Source organism: Grus americana, chromosome 2 (assembly GCF_028858705.1).
Source record: "Grus americana isolate bGruAme1 chromosome 2, bGruAme1.mat, whole genome shotgun sequence".
Taxonomy (NCBI): domain Eukaryota; kingdom Metazoa; phylum Chordata; class Aves; order Gruiformes; family Gruidae; genus Grus; species Grus americana.
This window is the reverse complement of record NC_072853.1, coordinates 166930758-166943731: the sequence shown is the minus strand read 5'-3', so window position 1 is coordinate 166943731 and position 12974 is coordinate 166930758. Positions and strand designations below refer to the sequence as shown.

At 43.5% G+C, this 12974-nt stretch overlaps 1 long non-coding RNA gene across 1 annotated transcript in view; it reads left to right on the top strand.

The window, feature by feature from the left end:
• Nucleotides 1–9706: 9706 nt before the first annotated feature.
• LOC129203384 (uncharacterized) overlaps nucleotides 9707–12974 on the top strand; it is a 46029-nt gene continuing 42761 nt past the window's right edge. Inside the window, exon 1 of the long non-coding RNA XR_008576009.1 lies at nucleotides 9707–9920. This is a non-coding gene — a long non-coding RNA (uncharacterized LOC129203384). The remainder of the gene's footprint in view (nucleotides 9921–12974) is intronic.

The following is a 12974-nucleotide window of genomic DNA, read 5'->3' as shown; positions in this document are numbered from 1 at the left end:
TAGGGGTTTTTTTCAGATTTCATTTTGCTGGGGGTTCCTTCTGGAGTGGGGAAAAAACATAAATCACAGAACTACAAGCTAGTCTACAGAAGGGCATAAATTGACTGCTCAGCAGAGCTAGCAAAGCTGATGAGACAGGTATTAGTTGTGAAGTCTTGTTTCAGGGCTTAGCTTTGTTGCAATGTCTCTAGAGTGGAACATAAGCCAGGGATGATCTCAGGTACTTGAAATCCTCTAACAGTTCTAGGAGATTGCCTTGGTGCTCTGCAGCCAACTGTTCTATATGGTCTACAGTTACACTGGACTCTGTAGGTGCATCTTTGTGTGTGTTTCTAACTTTTATGATTTAATTGCAATTTTTCATGGGTTCAGCAAGTGTTCAGTTCTTGAATTCATATGTCAGTGGGAAATTAATTTTTGTTTTCTTAAAAAAGAAAGCTCTTAGACCTCATGTGCTAGAGTAAAGACTGCTGAGTTGATTTCAGTGCAAGGAGCAGATCTAACAGGGAAATGAGAAAAAAGCTCCTAGTGGATGGTAACCACTCAACATTCACAGCATCCAACATGTCACATCAAATACCGATCAGGTGACATGAGAGCAGCTCTCCAGCACCAGAGTTCTCCCCTCTCATTCAGATGTCATCCCCAAACATGTCCTAAAACCACGGGGAGTTGAAAAGTATATTATTATCACTTTTACTTTACAGTTTCCTGGTATTTAAAACCTCAACATTGTTAAAGTCCTCTTGTCAGTGACACTGACTTCCAGCCATATCATCATAAAAACCAAACAAACAAAAAAAAAGAACCCCACATTTCTTCAGTGCAGGCACCCCTTACTTTAATGAGAAAAGCAATGCAAAGGGCACCTAACATAAACCAAAGTAACAAGACCACTTCTTTTTAATTAAAAATGCACAAACCCGAGAGCAGCTTTGCCCAGGGCATATAAGTGACAGCAGAGAGTGGTCATTAGTCCTAACGAAAAAGCTTCCAGGAAGCGCACAGAGCCCTAAGTGAGAGAGCTTTAGCTTGTCATGGTGAAAGCACATTTATTACAGCTAACGAATCTTGGCCAGGGTCTATAAAACAGTAGTATCTGAGTGAAGAAGCCCCGACCGCCTTCTCCAGCAATAACCTTGTCATGTGCATTGACAGAGGCCAGAGCAGTTCTGCGGGACTCTCAGGAGGTTACGGGGTCTCTGGGCTGCTCCTTTAATTAGCCCTCAGATAGCTCAGGAGAATTTCCTGCTTCAGTTCACGGTGGGACAGGGCAAAGGCCTCTGAAACAGCCCTGCGAAGAGGAGGCAATGTTTATGCAAAGAGCTGACCCCCATAATCGCTGTGTTGACTTCAGTACACGGGCTGGGAGTCCTAAAGGAGCACAGCCGTGCCCGTGGCTGTTTATAAGTGAGAGCAGGGGTTGGGAAATGGGACGGAAGGGGATGGGGAAAGCAATGCCATGAGTGTGGAAACAGAGTGCATGCTGTGATGTGCATGGTGGAGATTTTTTTTTTTCTTGGTGCTGGCTTCAAAATGCACAGGAATGGCTGAACGTGCCTTGCACAGGGTGATGCAGGACCCCTGTTTGTCGCATCATCCTCTTCCAGCCTGAACCCTGCTCAGCTGCACCGCAGACTATCTGCACATCCCTCAGTGCTGTTGCCCTCTTACTATTCCTGCCAAAGTCATATAACCGCTCGGTGGGTTTAGCATCCAACCATCGCACTTCAGAAGAGCCCTGCAGCACCTTTGATTGATGTTGGATGCTGCAGAAACTCGAGAAAGATCCAAGAAGAGAAAATTTAAGGTGAAAGGCTTTAATTTGTTTCTTTCTCCACTGAAGCCACGCTTGCCCCTATGTAGGCTCAGAGGAGGCAAGAGTGGGCTTTTCACTGGGTTATCAGTGCTAAGGTCTTGTGGTGCTCAGTGCTGCACAAAGAAATGACATGGCACCTGCTTTACTGGATTCAGAGTGGAAGCAGACCGGACAGACTCAGTAATCATGTGTAGACCCTTTTTGCAGATATTAATGCGAGAGGCAGAGGAGATGAACAGATCTATCAAAATTGTGCCCAGAGTCTATCACAGATTGGTGAACATATTTGCTAGTAACTTGACAAAGTAGAGTATTCGTTGGACAATCATAAACTTTATTAGCTCTGTGGATCATCTTAAGTGCTCTCCTGCCAAGGCAACAGGATTTAAAATCTAAAGAGGAGAGCTGATATTTGCTTTACATACACATTTTCCAATGAGAAAGCCTTTACAGCTGTTAGATAAACAATATGCACATTCCAAATGACTAAGAAAACTGATAAAGTTGTCTCTTGTGCAGAAAGATAAACAAAATAAGTAAGATGCTACTTGTACCCTGCTCTGAGAAGTTGCGTAGGGCAGCACCAGATGATTGATAAATTTGACCAGTTTGAGGGTCGGATGGGGTGGGTTTTGTTCTTTCTGAAGCTGAAAGTGTTTCTTGTCCTCTGGGAAGTGATAGCTACCTAGAAAGAGGATTTACATTAATTTATTTTACGTTGCATCGGCACTGTTCTGGGAATATATCCCTTGTGGCAGCCCCTCAAAGTTCCTAGAGTCTTCTAACTTAATCATTTGCAATGGACTAACCACAGCCTTCATGTGTGCTGGTCTCCATCTCCACTGACCTACTGAGATTACGTGTTCTCTTTCCCCAGAAGTTGAGAAAAGAGAAAAAGATCATTGCCCCCTTGATAGATAGGATGCTGGGCTAGACTGACCTTTCCTCTGACCCAGGACAGCTCTTCCTGCATTCATTAGCAGAACTAAGACTTTTTAACAGCTGTTGTAGCAGCTAGTGGTTTTAGCTCTGGACATCTCCAGTGTGATTTCTGCAGTTTGGGATGACAAGGTAGTTATCATCACAGCCTGTCTTAGGATACATTTAAGCCCAAGAGCACCCTTCAGACAGCATGTTAAAAGATAAATCAAGGACTTTGAAGGAATTCTTGCCTCCCTAAAAATTTAATTGGGTAGTTCAGGGTTTGATGAAGACACTTGTGTGTAAATGGTGAACTGGAACTGAGGTTATTTTTGGCAGATTTTTAAAAAATACACACCAAGTCTTGGGGTAATGAGATTACATCTTATAATCTGTGGGGGAAAATGCATTTTAAAAGTTGATATTAATAGTATTTTATAATGTTTCATTCTTGGAAGAGAAGGATGAGAAAATAAAATATAGTATTTTCTGCAGTTCTCATTTAGTTGCCATTGCAGTGTGATGCCTCAGGCTTGCTCCAGTGACTTCACCTGTAGCCAGAGGACCTTGAAGAAGAAATTTCACAATGACAACAATGAGCTCTCATTTCATGATGAGAATAATCAGCCATTGGAAAAATCTCCCTGGGGAAGTGGTGGATTTCCCAACACTGGACACTTTTAAGATTCAACTTAAAACAGGTGCTGGGCCATCTTGTCTAGATGGTGCTTTTGTCTAGACGGAGCTTTTGCCAAGAAAAGTTGAACCATGTGATTCTTGAGGTCCCTTCCAACCTATGATTCTCTGATTCTATGATTTACAGACTCAGTGTGGAGATCCATTAAGGATTGTTGATGGTTTCCAGTGGGCTATGGTCTCCCCTCCCTCTTCTGTTCTGGTGTCTACTCTCAGTGGAGCGAATTCTGCAGCCACCATAAGGCCATTACGCATATCACATTTACCCATTCATTGCCAGCATGCAGCCAGTGGTATTTATCATGAATAACAGCATAGTACAATAAGCAAGGCACATCTTGGGGTTTCAGAAGAATTTTAGCCTTTTTCCATCTCTGTCTCAAACCTTTTGGATAATCTTAGCTACCTTTCTCCACATCCATCTACCACCTCTAAAATAGGAAAAGTGATAAGTAACCTCCTTTGGAACACAGTTTATGGATTAATGTTCCTAAATACTATCAGTACTAGAGTAACTGTGCTTATTTCATGGAAATGTAATCTTTTTACTTAGGTTATACATTACACCCTGAAGCTTAAATGCTGAGAAGGATGATCTCTTGGTCCTACCATTTACTGCCTAATTCTGCCTACAATACCCATTAAGAGTAGTCCTGAGCAACTTCAAAATTTATCTTCCTTCCATAAAGAAGGCCTAAGCATGTCTGGACTGTGCTGTCAATATTACCTGGTGTAGTAGGGGAGCGAGCTATTCCTAGATAAGCTGTGAAGGGTTTACAGAAGTGTAAACATGGCCCCTTTTTGCCAGCAAACAGAATATCTCAACATCCTGTGTGGCTGGACTGGTAGGTGTTGGGCAGGAAGGGGGAAGGAAATGGAGGTAGGTGATGAGCCAAGAAAATCTGGGTTCTGCTGAAACTGAAGCAAATCCACAACTATGATCTTCGATGAAAGACTCTTATGATGTTTTTCATATGGTCTGAACACTGGTGTTGCCATTGAGGGAGAGCTGAATAGGTGCGGTGGACTTTCAGAAACTACTTTTTTACTTTCAGAAATAATTTTTTTACAGTAAGAATAATAATTCACTAGAACAACCTGCCAGGGGATGGTATAAAGTCCCCAGCACTGGAGGATTTCAAAATGTGATTGGACAAGTTGCTAGATAGTCCCATCTAGGCTCCCTTTCCCAGGAAAGGTTGGACCAGGTGACCTCTTGGTGTCCCTTCTAACCTGGGCTGTTATATGAATCTATACTTCACTGACATATTGAAAGAGCATTTAAGAATCAATGTTAGGCAATGAAGATGGGCAAGGTTTATATATTTCTCTCCCCATCTCAGTGAATGCTGAGTCCTCTCCACATTCCCCTTGCTTTTACACAATTGTAGGCTCATTGTGGCAGGGGTTACATTTTGACGATGTGCAAAATGTTGCAAGTTAAAACCATAATTTTCTTGGTGATGCGTGCAGGCAGTGATGAAAATATTTAAGCCTCAGTAGGTAAACCAATAGCTCCACTATACTGGAGAAACCTGTCCACTGTGAGAGTGTACAGCTGTGTGCATGGGGTGTGTGTGTGTGCGTGTGTGTATGTGTAGATGTGCAATGTGGGTGTCTGCATGTGCATGTGTCCCTTCTTGGTTTGTGTGTGCCTGGCCTAGCTCCATTGACTTCATGCACATAGCAAAGTCTGCAAATCCGGTCCCTGACGTGTTATTCCCAGCTTTCATGAGCAAGTGCGATCTGTGTGGTCTAACTATAGCATAAAACAATACCTTGAGGGAACAGTAAGAATGCTGCTGATGTCAGAACGCCGAATTGTTCTGCACAGGGATTTCTCAGGCCACATCCCTGTGATCCAAAGGTGAAAAATCAGGGTTAATGCTTTGAAAGGACCACTGTGTTTTTGGTAAAGCAAAACGTGGGCTCTGACACATAAAACCACCACTTCATTAGTTCTTTCATTTTAAAAGCTCAGATCCCATTTTCATGTCTTCGGGTTTATATCGACATACTATTGAATTTGGAATTCCCTAGACCCATTTTAAAGGCTTGCTTTGCCTCTATAAACCCACATCTGTTTTGGCTGGAAGTTCTCTGGTCTTGGCATGGGCTTCAATTACCAACTTGCCACCTATATAGTCTGAACACATAAAGCTTTGAGGTTGCTGCTGCTGGGGGGAGGATATTTTTTCTGTTTGTTTTCATGGGGTATCCCAGCATTCTCTTAACTCTTTCTTTTTTCCTTCTTTACCGTCTCTCAAAAAAACATAGCCTTCCCCAATGATTTGACATGCTTCTAATCCCTTTTTGGATTGGGTCTTCTGCTGTTGCTGTGTTAACAAAACCAGAATTTCCTCTCTCAGACCTTCCAGTTTACATCAGCAGTGTTGTGGTTTAACCCATCGGGCAGTTAAAACAACCATACAGCCATTTGCTCACTCCAGTGGGATGGGGGAGAGAATCAAAGAGGAAAAAAAAAAAAGGTAAAACTCATGTGTTGAGATAAAGACAATTTAATAGGACAGAAAAAGAAAATAATAACAACAACAGCAACAACAACAACAAAACAAGTTTGCACAGCACAACTGCTCACCACCTGAAGCTGATGCTCAGCTAGCTCCTGAGGCATGCCATCTCCCAGCCAACCCCCCATTATATATGGAGCATGACGTCATATGGTATGGAATATCCCTTTGGCCAGCTTGGATCAGCTGTCCTGGCTGTGTCGCCCTCACCTTCTCATTGGCAGGGCAGTATGAGAAGCTGAAAAGTCCTTGACTGCTTGACAACAGCTAAAAACATCAGTGTGTTATCAACATTATTATCACCCTAAATCCAAACCACAGCACTATAGAGCTGCTAGAAAGAAAATGAACTCTGTCCCTGTCGAAACCAGGACACAGCAGCTATCATAATTTCCAACAGATTGCAAGCTCCATTTGACAGCCAAGCGCTGGTTTATGTTGCCAGTAATGCATGTCAGTCATGAGTAAGCAAATTAATTTGCTTGTGCAGAGATCCTCAGATGAATACGAGACTAACCCTTCAATATTTAATATGGATTAACAACTTCCAGTTGTTTTGTTTTCTCTTGTAACAATTACAGTGGGTGCTTCTATGAGAAAGAGTGAAGTTCTCCAAATTGTTTTGGTGTGTTAGAACAATGAGCCAAGAGCAACAGGATTCACTGAAACCCAACAACGACTCGGAGGGAGGAAGGGGGGAAATGTGATAAATCTGATTTAGTACACATGTTTGTATGAGTGGGGTGATCTTCATAACATCCAATAAATAACTCCATACTTCAAATGGTCAAGAAGCAGCATGGTGAATGTGTACACATTTGTATTCTGGATTCTTCCTGCTCTCACTCCAGGAACAAAATGCCTGCTGCCAGTGCACAAGATCATCACTTTTAGCAATGTACAACCCTGATCTTTCAAACATTTAAGTACATGGATAGTTTTATAAACATGATATAGTATCTTAATTTTTGTGGAACTGTTTGTTCTTCACATGCTTAAGTATTTCCTGCTTCGTAGGCTAAGGGGTGGTTCTTTGGTGGAATACGTCAGTGATGAGTTAGGAAATCTGCCATCATTTTTTAGTTCTGATACTTATTTCCTGAATAATTTCCCTGGTTCACCTACATCCTGATTGTAAAGTATATAGGCAGCTAGTTGACTGGGAAATAATTGATGACCATGTGTCTATAAACTTCTGACAAACCAGAGCCTTGTTTGCCTGTCCAAACAACTCAATAGTGTTTGATGAAACATGGGCTTGAGCATTGCGCTCATCCTCCACCAGCAGTTCATCTACACAGCTGGCATTAGGATGCCTGGTGGTCAAACACTCTTCTAAAGGCAAATTGAAATAAAATATATTGCCTATAGCTTTGACTTATTTGCTGGTTTTGCAGCATATTCTAGGAAGGACTTGAATCCAGTTTAGGTGTCTGCTGTCAGTGCTACAATATTGCTGATGGTGTGATGTTGGTAGCAGGTGGCATCAGCCTCCTTCAGTGAGTCCTAGAGCTTACTGAAGGTCTGTGATGGGCTTCAGTCTGGACATCTGGAGGATATGGGTATGAATGTGGCACAGTGCCTCCCCTCCAAAGGCAATCTGACATTTCTTCCATGCCTCAGATCCTTTTCCCCACACACTACAGGGCATGAACAGCCTTTTCCTGTCTGCATATACATGAACCATAGTGTGCAGAGTCCTAACCTCACATGAGGCCCCTAGACACTACTACAATGCCGCTCGGTAAAAAGGAAAGTTTTCTTCCATCCATGAATCAGTGGTTTGGAGGTTTGTTGGTTTTTTTTAACTGATGTAAAATTTTGTCAGCCACAATATCCCATCCGAGGGAGTTCGATGGCTTAACCGCATGCTGTGTGGAGCACTGTTTCCATCTGTTTGTTTTGAAACACCCATTGATATTATTACATTATATTTCTACTATTGGAAGAAAATATCATTATTTGCTCATTTTCTCCTTTTAACTCTTACTATTTTTATATCCTTTGATCATATCCATAGTCAAGCCTTTATCTTCCCTGCTGATTTCTTAGTGTATTCTTCATTCTTTTTAAAAACTATTCCGTACATTTAATCATCGTATGACACTTAGTATGTTTTCTCTTACTACCAGAACCAGTGCAGGAAGGGGAACCAGAATAGAAGTATAACCCAGGAATTCTCTGGTAAGACCATGTTCTCTCTTCTCCCCTGAGGAACCCAAAAACTCCTCTTCTAGTTTTGTTCTTTTATCCCCATAACTCACCTTAAGTGTCTTTATTAGGCAATATGATCTTCTTACAATCTGTGCTGTGACACAGTCTTCTTAATGAAGCAACAAGAAGTTCAGAGGTGGCCAGTGTCTTCAAGCCAGATTCTTAAGTTCATTTACTCCAGAATCAGTTCAAAGTCACACCCCTGCTGCCAGTGGTGATCTGCATGGGCCCTGATCGACATAAATCAGTTCAGGACTTGGACCCTTTCACAACAACTGCTGCTGCTAAGTCACATAGTAATATTTCAGTTTTTCATCTGCCAAGTGGATGAATTCCAAGCTAGACTTAGTTTAATAGCTGTTTTCTGTCCTTTTCAGGTATTCCAAGGCATAAAACAAATGGTGTTTGTTTGTTGTTTTTATTTTATTTTATTTTGGTTTTGCCCTCATCTACACCAAATGTAGCTGGTTGAAACTGAGTGGGTGTCAGTGTTTTCCATCAAATCCTTCACGTGCTGATACACCGAAGCAAATTCCTTCTGCCAAATAACGTCATGCCCATCAGAGTGTCCTCAGGCTCCCATGTGCCAATTGAATGGAATATACCAGAGTGCACTAATTTACATGAATTTCTCTTACAATGCTTCTTATTTCATCCCTTCGCTGTGGGCTGGGGACTGGGACCATACAGACATGTATGTACAGGCAGGAGAGGAGTCCTACAGTACCAGCTGTGTGGATTTCTAACAGTTCAAGCATGGAGAATGGTAGATGGAGTTAGGGCCCTGGTTTGGACCATGCATCTAGAAAAAATTCAAGGAGGGGAAGAGAGCTCTGGTTAGAGAGGGATTTATGGTAGACGGGTGGAGAAGATAGGGATTATAGCAAGTCCTGCTTTGGGTGGGTGTAGTAAGCATCATGGGATAAGGACCCTACTCCAGAAGGTGGACTGGGAGGTAGAAGGGGAGAGGAGGTGAGATGCACGGGTCTGGCCAGACAGGCAGTGAGACCACCAAGAGTTAACTACCCAGCCAGTCCCTGGTACAGCATTTGGTGCCTCGCTGCCCCTCCTCTTAGCTCGCTGCCTTCCACACTCTACAAACTCCAGTCTGCATCTTCATTATCAGCCTCTGGTGATGACAGTTTGCACAGCAATGTTTTCCACTGCAGGGCTGTGTGGTTTGGGGTATATCAGTGGTGCTGATTCCCTTCACAAGGGCTCCTATCGTCCTGCCTTTTCTCAGAAGCTCTCCATTAGGGCAAGGGCAAGACCCAGGCAACAAGGCTTTCAGCTTGATTTGGAAAACAAAACACACATGCACACAACATGAAAAACAGACCCACCCATTTTTACAAGCCTGTTGTTTTGCAGGTATTGCCAGGAAAAAAAAAAAAAAACAAAAACAAACCAAGAAAGATTTGTATGCTGTAATTAGAAATGTAATCATCATGAGATAGAATGTGTATACGTGTGTATATTTATATATAAAGTAATCCAAAACGTAGCCAGAGATAAATGGGACATTATTACATTTGCTTTGCTTTAAAGAAAACTATGCTAACAGGAAAAAGTGTCCGTGATATTGCTATTTCTCCCTGGAACTGGAGTGCTCAGAGAGATCCACTGGCTGGACACTGATGGCTGCAGCTCAGACCCACCTTACTCCACCTGCCAAGAGCTGACTTCAGGCTTCTCTGCTTCCCTCGCCGTAGCCGCTGATGACCTCGCTGATACCTACAGTGAGTAAATACCCCTCCCTGCTCTGCGTGAGGTGTGAGTGATGCCATGGGGCTGCAGGGGAACGCACAACACCACTGTGAGCTTAAGCCTTAGCAACTGGAGTATCGTTCCTAACAGAATACAAAAGCAAAATCAAAGGAAAAAACAAACAAACCCACATTTGCACCTTTCTGCTCTTTACAGTCCTAGGATTTTGAAGCATGAAGGCAGGATTGATGTATGGATTCCTGAAAAAGAGAGTATGGTTTCCCACAGTTTTTACCATCAAGAAACAGATGCATATTGGAGACACTGTCAGGGAGAAAAAAAACCCCTACGACCTATTTCAGAGGTGCTTACTGGCCTCCAGAAAAAAGGGCTAGGGAGCTAACATGGTGTCTTATTTGCAGTTAGGGAACAGCGCTACATATCAAAGCCCACGTCTTCCAAGATCTTTAGACATCTACCTCCTGTTATCACATTAAATGTTCACAAGGTTGTGGGCTTTATGTAATTTAAAGACATAAAATGTGTATGCGACAGAGATAAGCTTTTTAGACTCCTGAGAGGGGAAAAGCAGCCATTGTTGTCCTTGGTGTAGTTGTGGGCCTCCTAGACTGCTGATCATGGGTGTTCCTAGTAAGAAACATCCCAAATATGCTGCTGTCTTGCCCCTGCTTTGGGCTGAGGTCTTCCTGGTAGGGGATACAGTGGCTGTTTTCTGCTGCTGAGGCCTCTTCTAACTCGGATGGACTGACTGCTGTGTCATATCCCCTTCCATGGAAGATGAAATTGAATGTCTCAAAGGGCAGAAGTATCCATACCCTGAGAAAGGATGGGCAGGACCCCCAGCAAGTGTAAATCAAGATAGGTGAACTGAAAGAGTCAGAGTCATCTTCTGTTGTGTATGTTAGTGTGGGCAGAGCAAACAGCTTCTCATCGGGCATAAATCTTTACAACTCTGTTACAATAAAAAGGGTAGATTATCATCTGAGGAAATATGTATAGCTTTGTTAGAGAGAATAGGGCAGTTTTTCTGGCAACGTAACTCAGCTGCAGCAAGGGTCAGCTGTCCAGGTTCCCAGTTGTGGTAAATTAACACTGCTCAGCTGACGCTTGGATCTGCCTAGTCACCCTAGATGTTGATTTGACTCTGTATCATGGCTATTTTTGCACTCTTATTAACTGGAGAAAATAACAGTTTGCTATTTAGATCCCCGTCATCACAAGACCCCAAACTGATAAACCACAAGCTCTTCCCCATCTGGCTCTAACACCATCCTTCCTTCGTGGTCGTGAGGCCATTGCCGCCTCGCTGATCTCCCACAGCTGTTTCTCCTGTGCCCTTGACCACTGACGCTGGCTGCTGTAGTGCATGCCCAGACATTTATTTACTCTTTACTTCCTCCTGTGATCGCATCTGAGGCCCCTGTTCCCCTGCTCACTCCTACCACCACCTCCTGTGAAGCCCAACCATCTGCTGTGTGTGTTGACAGACCTGCCTTCATGCATGGCATCAGTTCTTCAGGTTGATTAGCTTTCAGCTGGAAAAACTGGTATCTCAATGAACCGATGCTATTCCTTGGCATCTTCCCTCTGTGTGATACAAAGAAAACCTGTAGCATTAAACAAATACATTAAACACTCTCGTTTTCATAGCCCATTCTCTTTCCATCCCCGTGGCTGACCATTGCTTCAGACAGATACTTGGTGCTGTAAGCCCTTAGGCAAAAGTGTTGAATGCTTTCAGGGTTCACTATTACAAATACTCGGAGCTCCAGAGAGCCAAGGTCTGCTGGCTAGATTTATGAGGTAAAGACAAGAAAATGTTTCAGCAAAAATGGCAGATTGACTATGTCTTCACTCCTAGCTGAAATGTAAGCGTCTGAGTGGCTTTAAGCATACCAAGTCTCTTGACCTGTGTGCTGGCTGTCAGCCCAGATATATCTTGGGCTCAGAGGCAGCATCTACAATATATAGGACTGCCTGTACAGCACTCCCAAGGGCCTTCTTAAGGTCACATTACTTGATCCACCACACAGACTAGTCCCTGCATGGCCCTCCAAGAAGTCTGAAGATCACCCATGCTGCTGTGCTGGACTGTTTAAATACATCTACAGGAAACAGACCTCAGGAATGCCATCATATGTAATCACAGAATCATAGAATAATAGGGGTTGGAAGGGGACTCTGGAGATCATCTAGTCCAACCCCACTGCTAAAGCAGGATCACCTAGAGCAGGTTGCACAGGATCTCTTGACACGCACCCTTTAGATATTTATAAGCATTGATAAGATCCCCTCTCAGTCTTCTCTTCTCCAGATTAAACAGACCCAGCTCTCTCAGCCTTTCCTCATATGAGAGAGATGTTCAAGTCCCCTCATCATCTCTGTAGCCCTTCGCTGGACTCTCTCCAGTAGTTCCCTGTCTGTCTTGAACTGGGGAGCCCAAAATGGACACAATATTCCAGATGTGGCCTCACCAGGGCACCAGGGTAGAAGGGGAGGATAATTTCCCTGGATCTGCTAGCCACACTCTTCTCAATGCACCCCAGGACACCATTGGCCTTCTTGGCCACGAGGGCACACTGCTGGCTCATGCTCAACTTGCTGTCCATCAGAACTCCCAGGCCCTTCTCTGCAGTGCTACTTCCTAATAGGTCAACCTCAACCTGTACTGGTGCCTGGGGTTATTCCTCCCTAGGTGCAGGACCCTACACTTGCCCTTGTTGAATTTCATTTGGTTCCTCACTGCCCAGTTGTCTAGCCTGTCCAGATCTTGCTGAATGGCAGTGCAGCCTTATGATGTGTTGGCCGCTAATCTGGAGGATAGTCAACCCAGTCAGCATCCAGCCAGTGTCCTGAATCTACCAACACAAATGTCCTCCTAAACCCTCCCTGAGGTGTCCATCAGACCATGGGCTGACCCTGAATCTTTCCACACATGTCTTTGTGTGGACCAGTGCGTGAAAGGGACTTATCATCCATGGAGATGAAGATGGGAAGATGATATCTTTGGATGAAGAAAATGCTCAGCACATTCACACAGTTACAAGTCTTCTTGCATTTCTATT